The sequence below is a fragment of the Patiria miniata genome, unplaced genomic scaffold (assembly GCF_015706575.1).
Source record: "Patiria miniata isolate m_02_andy unplaced genomic scaffold, ASM1570657v1 HiC_scaffold_6, whole genome shotgun sequence".
Classification (NCBI taxonomy): Eukaryota; Metazoa; Echinodermata; class Asteroidea; order Valvatida; family Asterinidae; genus Patiria; species Patiria miniata.
In genome coordinates this window covers 26,103,865-26,117,551 of record NW_024037073.1, presented here as the reverse complement: position 1 = coordinate 26,117,551, position 13,687 = coordinate 26,103,865, and the positions used below count along the sequence as shown (strand labels likewise).

Sequence of the window (13,687 nt, the reverse complement as noted above, 5' to 3'; positions counted from 1 at the left end):
GGAAACACACGGCATGTATCACTCCAAATACGAGTAGTGCGTTCTCAAAATGAACTCTTGAACACAGAAAATACATACACAGACAAGCTAGATCAATTCTGTATAAAATTAACTTGCAAAAATGTTCTTTCTCCATTGGTGTTTTCTTGGCATTTTTACGATGTCGAATCCGACCAGTTGACAGAGCACGTGCCTGGCGCCTGCACGATGCATATCAGCAATGCTCTAGCGCTGACGATCGCATAGCCGTGCACAGACTAGTTACCGCATTTTCATCATGATGTCTTCTAAATTGGCGCGGCGGGAACCAGTCATCGCCGCATTGGGCTGGATTACGGGTTACCGGATTACGCACATGATTATAGTCACCGTGACATCAAATTGCGAAGTAGTCATATCGCGAAGCGAATTTGTAAAAATAACGGAGGTTTCTTTTGAAAAAAATAGCGAATGTACATATAAGTAAGAAACCAAATAAATACAACAAGCATTTTTTTGACACAGATTTTTTCAGCTGGCCAGCCGGACCACTTGGCAAGGTGTTTCAGCTGGTCCGCCGGCAATTCAACTGGCGTTTGGCCAGCGGACCACCGCTAAGGTCGAACCCTGATAGTGCATTAAGTCAAAAGCTATTGCCACAGACAACAATGCCTGTCTCATCAGACACAGCCTCACATACCTAGTCTAGGGGCTAGACGATGTTATGGTCGGATACGCAATTACCCTGCTACAGCGATGACCCACCGTCACAAGAGGTGGCTATCAAAACCAACCAATATCCCCCACCATCGGAACGTCTAGGCCAACTCATAAAATCTCTCCCCCCCCCCAAAAAAAAATGGGGGAAGTGCGCATGCCCTACTTCCGCAGGCAATTACTGTTCATTTTCAGTCCCACACAAACTACACACAACAAAAGTGCTGACCAGTGAAGTTGCACAAACGTCTTGCTGCATCTTTTACGTTACTTGAAGAAATTTGAAAGTTTCCTTGGGAACTACTGTGAATTGTTTTTGAATGCGCGCTGCATATATTATTAGGCCAAAGGTGCGCGCACATTACACAACCAGTAGGAATTGGCCTATACGTTGTTCCGACGGGTTCGTGGGTGATATTGGTTGGTCAGTGGGTGTGGGTTTATCACTGCAGCAGGTTATTGCATATCAAACCATAACAATGTCTAGCCGTTAAGCCTCAGTCATACATTCACTGTTTGGAGCTACAGCTATCCACAGTTGAGAATTGTGATAACCGTGGGAGTACTGTATTCATCCTAAATATCTGCGTGGTTATCCGTCATCTTCCTTTGGTATTCGTGGAGGCGCTACGGAACTTTTAAACTGTTCCAAACGTCCGTGGTGAATCGTCATGAAAATCAATGCGCAGTGAAACCCGGGGACATCCATAGAACAACTGTACTAATTCGTAGTGTTATTTGTAGCTATTTGTACATACTCTTGGAGATTTGTAGCTTGTACATACTCTTGGAGATTTGTAGCTCATTCGTGGTGGAAATCTATTCTCTACGAATTCACTACAAATGTCCTACGGTTATGCCCAGATATGCTTGAATTCTGCTAAGGTTGTACTACGAATATGACTATGCTTTATTTGTAGGAGAACCTTGGTCATCCGTGGCCCAATCGCAGACAACTGTGGCATTAACATCATTATTCTTGGTAATACTGTCAATATTCGTAAACAATCCATTCAAGAAACCGTGGTGTATTCCTAGAGAAACCTCCGAAAGTTGTGGCTATCCGTCCTGAAACCCTAGTGCATTCTTAGAAAGTCAATTTCTCCATGAGTCTTGACGGTTCATTGTGATCAATTGATTCTTGGTAAACGGTGGATATTCGTAGGTCCAACCGTGAATGTGTTACTAGGGCCTTAAGACTATGACATACCTTGATCTTATTGCTGAGAGTCTGCATCTCAGTGGACAGTGTCTGCACCTTGTAGTGTAGCTCCTGGGTGGAGTCCCTGGTGGGTCTGTAGTTGGCATACTTCTCGTGTACGGCGTGGTAGATTTCACCCTTGATCTCATCAATGTGAGTTGATAATTTGCCGATGCGCGTCCCCAGGTCTTCCTTTTCCAACAGATCTGGGCAAAGAATTACAAAATATTGGGTGAGTAAAAAACACCAAAACCCAAATAGCAGGACCAGCTTTCGAATGAAGTTTTGCCTGTAGCACTTTTAAACTCTAGGATATAAAAACCCAATCAATAAGCTAGTGGACTTGTAACGGTTAATAAGGCACGTATGTTTCAGCCGCTCATTTAGTTTGTGCGCATGTGCACTCAAAATATGAAATACTGATAATCAGCAAACATGGATGCCTGCAGTGGCAGTTTGAGCCACTGAAGTATCGGTCAACATCACGCTCAAAGTACTTAAATAAATTTTTCTTTCCACGTAGACAGGAATTTAAGGCAATCAAAGTCACTTTTGCAAACCTTAGCGCTAAAAAACAGAGAGTATTTGTTGCATTTTTTTTGTTTTTCCATGTCGTGTAGTAGGAAAGTATTGGGTCACAAATTCAAAACAGGCGACAGTTTAGGGGATAATTTTTGCAGTTTTGCCGAGTAATTGTAAACTGTCTTCACTGAAAATGGTCAAGAATGCCACGGAAAGTTTAAATATCATTTAAGTCGGAAACCGTTTCAATGAGAAAAGTAAGGTCTCACGTTATACGTTTTTTTTTTTGAATGTAACGTTAGTGTGCACGTACCTGTACACAGACCCTGGAATTTGGCCCGTTAACATGGCTAGCCACGCGCCACGTGCTGCGGCGCTCCATTTGTAATCTTTCGACGCGTTGGAAATGTATACATTTAACTGAAACGATTTACAACTGACTGGTTCCCGGCCCAGAAATGCAGTTAAGTACAATCATAGAGGGCACGAAGCTTTCAAAATGGGTTTACTCGAAAAATGACGATTTTTATAAGCTACAGGTTTCCTCTTACATTAAATCACATGTAAAATGAAAATAATCTATCATCCTTTCCGATGGAACTACGGCTGATCTAAGGTAAACCCGGCAAATTGTCCAAATGTGTGAACCAAACTCAAAGGCAAACGATGTTTTTTCCTTTTCATTTTGTACGTTTTTTGTCCATAATTATTATTTTTTTTTATATATTTGAAAAGGTAGAGACAATTGTAGAGAGACACTGTAGAGACAATTTATATCTTTGAAATTTCCCGTTCAATTCTGAGAGCTCCCCTCGCGATCTTGAACACGTTAAATTTCCGACTCGTGTTGTTAATGTTTGAACGACGCGATTTCTTCTTCATGCCCAGCGTACATTCGATGGTCCCCGTATCCCGAGTGCGATTCCGTTACCGAGCGCGCGCAATGCATCGATTATGATAATGAGTAGGCTGGATCAGGTTTGTAAACACATGTGCATTTCGAACGATAATAGGGAGTCGTGAACTCTAGCGCAGCTTTTATGGCGGATACCAGTTCAAGCTGGTTCCCGATATCCTTTTACAGTTCGAAATGCACTTGTGTTTACAAACGTGATAATTATCATAATCGATGCATCGCACGCGCTCGGTATCGGAATCGCACTCGGGATACGGGGACCATCGAATGTACGCTGGGCATGAAGAAAAAATCACGTCGCTCAAACATTAACACGAGTCAGAAATTTAACGTGTTCAAGATCGCAAGGGGAGCTCTCAGAATTGAACGAGAAATTTCACTTTTCTTTCGGACCGTAAGTAAACTTCAGTACAACCATCTTAATCATTGATATCTACTTGTACCTCAGGTGGCATATCTAGTAATTTGGAGGCCGTTTTGAGGGTGAAATCTGATGTTTTTTTGTTGGAAAATGTTGGTTTCTGGGACAGTGACAGGATGATGTTGTCCAGCTCGCACTATTAGCTTGGACCTTACTATCACCAGACCATGTCCGAATGTTAAAAAGGTGATAAGTTTGGTCCAAGTTACTCAGACTAAGTATGTCATTGGTCATTCAATGCCAATTGTTCAGATGGGTCAAGAAATATCAGAATGTCAATTTTGAGTGTCATGATTTAGTCAACTGTTTTGGTGAGTCTTTCCCTCCTTACGTAGGAACAGGGTCATAATATACTCATAGAGTCAGAACCCCGCAAAATTGTTGTCAGCACAAAACACTAATTAAGTACAAAAACGTCCATCCCAACCAAGCTTTTTCCCACAGAACCGCTGCTCAGTTTGCCCCTACACTCCGTACAATACCTCATGACATACTCACGTTATGTGCACCCAACAAACATCGATGGATTCTGTCTGTTTTCGGCAAAAATGATGAAAAATATGCCCTTTCTGCACTGAGCCAACCTAACACTTGAAACGAGCACGCGCGCAGAATGATCGCAGTCATTTTCGGGTTCAATCGCTAGGAGCGCGCCGCGGGGGGTACGTACTTGCACTTGAAGTTGTACGCATGCGCATACTATCGTTCCGCTCCTACACCATACCCCCGCGGCGAGCTCCGAGCGATCGAACCGAAAATGACTGCGATCATTCAGGGCGCGTGCTCGTTTCAAGTGTTAGGTTGGCTCAGTGCGGAAAGGGCATATTTTTCATCATTTTTGCCGAAAACAGACAGAATCCACCGATGTTTGTTGGGTGCACATAACGTGAGTACATGTATGTCATGAGGTACTGTACGGAGTTTAGGGGCAAACTGTGCAGCGGTTCTGTGGGAAAAAGCTTGGTTGGGATGGACGTTTTTGTACTTAATTAGTGTTTTGTGCTGACAACAATTTTGCGGGGTTCTGTGTCTATGAGGCTCACTGGAGAGCCTCATAGTTCTTGGAGTAGTCATAATACTAGTAAGGATTACCGGGCGAAGCTTAGTGACCGACACCTGTTCTCATACGTTGTATCACGCAACCGATGCAACGATAAAGATCGAATACTTACCAACCAAAAAGCGTTTCAAATACTCGGCCTACATAGGAATTAAATGCACTAAGTTTTTATTTTTCCTACAATAATCTCTGGAACTTTTTTGAGAGAACCTTTGTCTGAAAGGTTAGTATTATTGGAAAACAGCTGAGTTTTACCCGTGTTTGCGAGCAGAACATCGGTGACATGGGACGTCATCTTGATTCTTGGATCTGCCGCCGGTACAGCGCCCTCTAAACAAGTTTTTTGACAGTGACGTTTCTGAAATTTCGGATTAAGCTTCGCCTTAGAGTCATAACTGTCTACGTAATCATTTTAACAACTAATTAAACAGTCTAATGCAAGCATAACAACTGTAACATTAGATCTGTTTACAATCGATGTTTTCAATGCAGAACAAAGACCGTTACCAATATATACAAAAATTGACAACAATCCCAAGGTATGCGCTTGGTATGACGTATGCCCACGTGATGGCGCGCACAGGTGGTGGTGTTTTGTGACACTGACAGGTGCAAAATGGATGGATAATATTCACACGTGGTGGTTTGTTGTCCGCGTGTTACAAAAATGTAACAATGCCCGTCTCGCAAAAGTTGGTGTGTCCCTTGCCCTATGATGTCGTTGCCATGTTGGGTCATGCAACTTTCTCCAGATTCGTTGTCGAGGAACGTGTTGTATCTCTACTTGTGAGGTGGTTTTAGTGTGTCCGTCGTCAACTCGATTTTCTTAAAAACCTGAAAAAACTGCAAGACGTTCATGGTCCGGTCGTGAGTATTTAGCAGGGAAAGAATCGTAGGCCTATACCAAGGTTGCGATCATGGCGATTTGCATTCACAAAGCGTGGGATTCGCAATTGTGCCAATCCTGTTGCATAAACCGCAGATCTAAGATTTTCACATAATCCTATTTAAACATTTTGGATTTTGAGCATGTTAGGAAGTGACAATTAAGCTAGTGGTTACTCACGTACGTCACAATATGTGCATCCCCCCCATGTTGAAGCACTTGAAAGTGTTCAACATATTTAATTGGCCTGATCAAAGATCAATCTGATAATTGACAATTATTATGTACCAAAAACAGGGCTGATGGCTTTCAGGGACTTCATTCATCCTTGCAACATATCTCTCTCTGTTATTTTAGTCTCTATTGTATTGGAGTGGTGATGTGAAGTAGTTTTCTACAGGAAATAATGCTGGGTTCCTTTGTTTTCAATAGGACCCAAAGAAATCATATTGATTATTATTACTTGGCTTTTGGAGGTATAATTACCTTTTCAAGTTGTTTACTTTACAAATTATGGCAGTAGGTACATATTGAGAAATACACGGGGACATGCATTTTGAGGGGGTTTTGAGGGAGTATTGTAAAGAATGAGCATCTTGTCCATTATGTTAAAGAGTTTTTAACACTGCACATAATAGGAGTCGTGTTGAAGTTAATTTAACTGCTCAAAAATCTAAATTTCATTCTATATTTTTTGAATTATAGTGCCTTAAAGTGTCGGGACATGAAAGTAGACACTTGATACTGAAGAATGACCCATAGGCCCCTTTTTAATAAGAACTTGCTGGGAGTGTACATGCAGGAAGAAGTTCACGATAAACATCTCCAGCATTTAGGATAGAGATAAACCCACGAAAGATTCTAGCGTAAGGTTGATGCATTGGCAGTTGTACTGTTTAACTTTGTTCACTATAGGGTGTCAGTGGGTACATTGAATTTTTTGAAAAGAAGCTGAAACAATTAGAAGCAGTAGGTGAAAATTAACAAAAATCCACTTTGAAAAAAGATGTATATCATAAATTTAATTGAGCTAGTTAAACTGTGCACATTAATTTACTTGTGCTTTTAACAAATTCAATAAATATATAAAATCTGATATCAAAAAGTATTTTTGTCCTCTGCAGGCTGAGTGTAAACATTAAACTGAAATCCACAGGCAAAAGGGGAACTATGTATTGGTGGAGTGAGGAAATTATGGATGTGACATTTACACATTTAAACATTTAAAATAATAAACAAAATTCTAAATCGTATTTTTCCAAAAGTTTTAACAAAACTCAAATTTTAAAAACAGGAACCTATTTTCCGCTATCTTCCTTTGAGTTGAGCATGCATAACAAAAATAATCCAAACCTATTCAATTTGCTAAAAGCTAAGGAGAACTGCAGTACTAGATTACTTTCAGGCTACGTGCTCATCTTTTTATTGTTTTCAATGACAGCCCTCTTTTTATTATGTTACTCATTTATTATTTGTTGTGTCGATCATGTTGGTCTGCACAATGGGCAGTCGTCAGTCTTTGTGAAAGGGCTCAACATTGAGATGGTTCTTTAAATGTTTGCTAAACATTTACAAAATGAAACGTCACATCCTTAAGACATTGGAGGAGGAAGGCAATTGGAGGTCTGTGGATGTTTGAGCTACTACGTACATGTAGAGGGTAACAGATGTCTCTGATGGTGATGCTGAAGTTTTGCGGAGCTATCGTCTGTTTGCTGACCTTCATTGCTAGACGGACCTTCATGTAGACGGACCTTCATGTAACGTTACCGAAACGGGCAGATCAGCAGACTATTCATATCGCGTTATCGCGATGCGACAGCAATATGCGTGTGAACGACAGGACGTCTGACAAGAAAAGTCTGGTACCTTATCCTATCAATCTTGCACCAATGCAGTATTGCGTGTTGATGGCAGGGTACAAGTTTCAGTACATTGATTTCTATAAGTCAATACATGTACATTGTATATCGATAACCGGCCACGGCCACGCACGCACCACATCGAGCGCCCTGTACATGTATTGCACAGTAAAGAAAACGATCGAATTATATACCGGTATGTGCGCGTGTGCAGTGCGGTAATTTCCATCGAGTCACAAGTCAGTTCAAGTCCAAGTCCGAGTCCGTAGCCCCGAGTCTGAGTCCGAGTCGTAAGTCAAAGTGACTCGAGTCCCAGTCCGAGTCATTAAAAATGTGACTCGAGTTGGACTCGAGTCCGAGTCACGAGTCATACAAGTCTGATTAGATGTACTTTATTTTTTTTTTTTTATTAAGATAGAACGAGCCAAATATTTTAAACATTTTTTTCAAATTCGGTCACTTTCTTTTTGACTCCTCCTGTAGTTGGTTCAACCGGGCACGTGGGAATAAACCTGATGAATACATCCTGAAAATGGCTTTGGGGATAATGACAGTATATGGATGTGATTGGACGGAGGAGCAGGTAGTTGGTACATGTAGTTGGTTTCAATTTGGTCATGTTACTGAAGACGGAAAGTAACATTCACTCAAATCATCTTTAAGCACTAATATTACTTTGTACAAAGGTATATGTAGATGTAAACAACAGCAAAAAAAAGACGAGATTTTCTTTTCTATCAATCCTTGTTATTTTTTTCCCCAAAATGAATTGTGTTCTTCCCCTGGATGTTGATTTATTTACCCATACAACAATTCTGTACTTCCCTTCTGTTTGATATTCAATTTGATCTGATAAGGAATGATGTCAAATGGAAGTTTTTATTCACAAATCACAATTTGATTTCTGTTCATCAGTTGCCTTTTTTTTCTTTCCTGGGCAAATGTTGGTTGTCATCTGATCAGAGTTTCTTCTTCACTTTCTGGGGTTGTTGTCATTTGAAATCAGTCTCTGCCTTGCCTGACGATCAAGTTGATGTTGTCATATTCTCAGTTGTGTTGATGGAACATCTTTGCAAGACAATTTGCAAGAGCTAACTACTTGGTCTAACTACGTGGTGGCATGGTTTAGTACAGGTTTGCGGTACCACCATGTAGAAGTCTCTTTTGGGAAGATGTGTGGTTCTTTTCAGAACCACACATCTTCCCAAAAGAGACTCTACATGCCTACATGGTGTTACTGCAAACTGCAAACCTTCACTAGAACACTGTCTTCCATAAATGTGACAATTGGGAAGGGGAAAGTGTGTTTGTCCATTTTTGTTTGGGGGGGGGGAATATAATCCCCAACCCCTTTTCTTCCCCTGACATCCCTCCCCCCCCCCCCCCCCCGCCCCTGATTCTATGTAAATATTTCAATGCTAATCATAATTGTATTGATGATATTTCAATGATAGATATAAAGTGTTTGAGGACCTACGTGGATCTGTTTGGGCCTACAACTACGTCCATTCACTGAGCGGATTTGGGATTACCCATCGAGGACTCGAAAAGATTTTCTTCGAAGTTTCTTCGGTAAAATTATCCAGTCAGGTAAGACAAACATCTGTGACACATTTGCATTGGTCTGCATCTCAAATCTATATGGATAGATCATAGTTGTGAAATTCGAAATTGTGAATTAGAAAGTAGGAATCAACTGTATTCGATTTCATCCATATAATATTTGATCTTCTTTTTCATATGTATTTTTTTTGTTGCCCCTCCCTGAAGTATTTTACAAACACTGTAAACATTGAGTTTTTTCCGAGGGTTTGCAAGAAAAAAATCAACAAGCTTACTTCTGGTTGGACACGAACCCCCAACCTTCTGCTTCCTAGTGCAGACGCATTAACCACTCGACCACTGAGCTTGCTGTGGCAAGCTGGCCGTTTGGAGTCTGATGAAGCAGCGCTTAACCCAACTTTGTTTGTGTAGGAGGTCATTAGTTTGAGTCCCACCTAAGCCTTCGGACAACACTAAGTGCACAGTGTTTACAAAATATGTCAGCGAAGGGCAAACAAAAATCAAATATAAAAAAGGTTAATTTACATCTCATAAATTTTTTTTTTCCTGCCCAGGTTCCCATCTGAAGTCCATCCAGATGATCCTTAATAAGACAGCAGACGGTACAGGCATAGACTCCAACACCCTGGCCTTACAGATGAAGGGCCATCCTGAGCTGAGGGACAAGCTTCATGTCGTCACCTCTTGGGGGCCTTTGCCTGTCTACCCTGGGGTGGTCAACTCAGAATTACCTGGTAGGTACAGTGGACTCTGTGACCAAGTACCAGTGTTGTAGTCGAGTTACCAACGTCGAGTCCGAGTCCGAGTCCAAGTCTCGAGTCACAAGCCTCGAGTCCGAGTCCGAGTCACAAGTCACTTGTTCTTAGTTGTTCACCGAACTAATCGTTTTTTAAAATTATTTTTTAATCCTCCATTCTGCCTTTTAAGTAAATCCCGTGTATATAGTTGTGTGATACATGTTGTTTAGAGCCAAAATGTGTTTTCTTTTTAATTCCCATCCCTAAAAAATCTTCCTCCAACCCTTCCCTCCATGTTTGATCATCCAAACAGTATTCCTCAATGATCCTTTCCCATCCCTACGTTAGGTTTTTACTTTTGTTGAAATTATGTGACTCGAGTCGCGAGTCATCGAGTTCGAGGAGTCATGGTCAAGTCCGAGTCATTTTCCAATGTGACTAGAGTCCAACTCAAGTCCGAGTCCTAGACTCGAGTCCTACAACACTGCCCAGTAATACCTCTTAAGAAAAGGTTTAGGTGGAACTCTTGAACGCACTGTCGCCCAACACCTTGTGCTGATGTTAAGATATTTGATGATCATAGTGCAGTGTTCATATAGCACTCTTATACAACACACTCAGATTGCTCACACTTATTACCCCTGTTCATCAGGCCATGAGAACACTTTCCTGCTATAAGCTCGAGATCAGCCCTATGTGTCTGCACCCCCCCCCACATGTACTCAATGGAGGCAGTTGTAGTAATGTATCTTGCCCAAGAACACTAGCACCGTGTCCCCTGTCAAGATTGACTCAACATAACATCGTGCATGAGTCAAACACAGGAACCTTTTGAACACAGGACTCGGCATGCTGAATAAAACTCTAATCAAATTAGGTTTTGCCCTCCCCGAACTACATGTATAAACACAGTATGAGTGTGTTACCTCCTGAGTGAAAGTTGGAAAAAAATGTTGGCGAGGGGCAAAACCTAAATTGATTTACATAACCCCAACTTAAAATTCCATCTTATGAACAGTTAATGCTATACCTGCTGCTATGTACATCAGATTCGAACCAGCCAACTGATTCCCGTAGCTCAGTGGTTGAGTGGTAAGACATCTGCACTAGAAAGTAGGAGGTCTTGGGTTCGAGTCCCACCCGAGTGACTTTGTTCCAACTTTCACTCGGGAGGTAACACACTGACCGTTTATACCAACCGTTTATACTTCGGTGAGGGGCAAAACCTAATTTAATTTACATCACCTCAACGCAAAATTCCATCTTATGAATACTGAATAAAATTAGTGATACACATTTACATACTTTGCGTAAAGATATTTGTTGTGTGGAAGAGGAAAGTACCTCAGACAGTCAGACCACCGTTAAACAGAAGATCTGACCTGACACGTGTACATGAGGACATACAAGGGCCTCATGATTCTGATATTTAGTACGCTTGTAGATATTTAAATAATGTTGAACCCTGCATCATAGGTCGATCTGACAATCTACGCGCTTGCCAGTATCAGACTTTAAACGGCCTGCAAGAACCTGCCGTTTTGAGTCTGCGTTTAGATTAACCACCATTTTGCTTGTCTCATTTTGAATATTCTTTAGTCATTTTTTCCTCATAGGATCTCAAGACATCTATCACCAGGCATCTTCTCAACATGCATCTCGACCCCAAATGGCAAGCTCAACTGAACCAATACATGGTGTCCAAATTTGTGCCGGTTACACTGGATCAGTACAAAGGATTGTTCAAATAAACAAACAAATGTTCCAATAAACCAAAAAGGGAAACCGACTATTAGTGCATTATGAAATATATTGCATTATCATAATATAACAATTGGAACAAAATAACGAGACAGTGTTATATTCTTTAAAAAATAAAGATTAATTCATTGTTGAAATCGGTACTCTTAAATTGGAACTTGTCATGATGCAATTTTGTGCTCTAAATTAATAATGCAATATACATATTTTATTATGTAAACATGTTTTTTATATATTTTACTGAAAGCACAGAGACTAGCTGTCAATCTACAAGCTATTGTCACATCTTACTGTGTGCAATGAGTTCGTTAGCAGGGCTCAAATTTTGTGTGAAAATTTGGTGGACAACAGTACCTGAAAGTATTATTTACTGGACCAATGTACATTCACAGATAAAATTGAAACACTGTTAACTCAAAGCCATGTGCATCATTTGCAATGACCTGGAGAAGCATTGATTTAATGACAAAACTCTGCTCAAAGTCAAGATAGGAGTGGTACCAAATACCCTTTGAAAATATTCTAGCTGAAATTGTTTCGTGTGGATGAAAACTGAGGTGGTGTTGAAAGAGGGTGTCCACGGCACATTATGCCTTAGCAATGGAATCCAGTTACAAGACACCCCAAAAAAGTGAATGTATTTTCTCAATTTTCTTAAATCGTATACTATCCAATCAGCCTTCAACAGGTTAGTTGTCATGCACCCTGCTTCAGACTTTTAGCAATTTTGTTGCTTCAAATGAAGTAAAGGCACAAGAAGCAAATAATCATATGTACCTTTCAAGAAAGTTGCAGTCATTAGGATTATTCAAGAAGTGTATTTCATTGCTTCTGATGGTAAATGGGAAACATCAAATGTGAACATTTTCAATAGTTGGTCAAATGACTCTTGCATGTGTAGGATTAGTCATGATCATGATAATCTGAGACCAGATTTGGACAGCACATGCAATCATGAAAGGCATGTATTCATCTGAGTGCAATGTGTAATTAGAAAACATCAAGATGAATTTGTATTCCCTTTGTTTTAAGTTTCCAAATCTTCCAAAGAATTTATATACAATTTAGAAGTGTTTTTGGCATTTCGTATAACCTTCGAGAGTGAAATACATTTGAACATCAAAACAATGTGTGTTGCAGTGAAGTGCAAATTTGCCTTGTTGAGATTATTTATGCAAATGCGATAAGGTTTTCTGTCATGGATGTTGGTATGAACGTAGATGATGTGGATAGGATTCACCTACTTTAATGTACATGTAATTGTGTTTGTCATTTATAATACATGTACACCATATAGTTATTAAACTGTGCTGTAAATTTTGGATTTTTGTGACTTGCTTTAAAAATTAACCGTCACTTCTTTCATATTTCAAAAAACTATATTTCCAATGGCAAATTATTAAAGTGGATGCGGTGTTTAAAGTGAATCAGACTTTTTATTTTATAAATGTTCTAATTTCTGGCAACATGATGTTAGAAATTAACTCTTTTGAACTTTTAATAAAATTGTATTTTCATTGGCAAATTTTATATTAAATACATGTAGATCTGACCCAATTTACTTAATTAATTAGTCAAATTATTGTGTGTGAAAGATTGACCATTTTTTTCCTCTGGCTTATTTCATTGTGTTACGCTTAATTTCTTGGTTACAGAATCCCAATGTTTTCCAAGTAGATATCATGGCTAATGGAAAATACTCAAGCAAAATAATAAAACCCAAATTTAATAATAAGTATCTTCCTTTGCTTGTACATATATTCAATGGGGAGTGCCCAGGGGAGTGTTGATAAAATCCTACAATCGTGCACATTACCTAATAGTGTACGGTACAATTCATGGCCCCTGCTCACAACTATTTCTTTTAGGGGGGGGGGGGGGGGGGGGAGACCGTTCGAATGTGACATCACCTTAATTCTACCATTTGCTACCTTTTTTTTTTTTAAGGAATTTCTTTTTTTTTAATGGGGGGGGGGGGGTCTCGTCAAAAGTTTGGGCGCTCCTGCCCCCCCCCCCCCCCCCCCGGTAGAATTGCATCTGAGGGTGAGTACCCTCAAATGAC

The 13,687-nt window shown here is 40.2% G+C and overlaps 1 long non-coding RNA gene across 1 annotated transcript; it reads left to right on the top strand.

Moving 5' to 3' along the window:
* The first annotated feature begins 9,800 nt into the window (after nt 1-9,800).
* Nucleotides 9,801-13,186, top strand: LOC119743443. The gene is made up of 2 exons (XR_005273029.1): nt 9,801-9,861; nt 11,481-13,186. It is a non-coding gene; the product is annotated as an uncharacterized LOC119743443 (long non-coding RNA).
* Nucleotides 13,187-13,687: the final 501 nt, after the last annotated feature.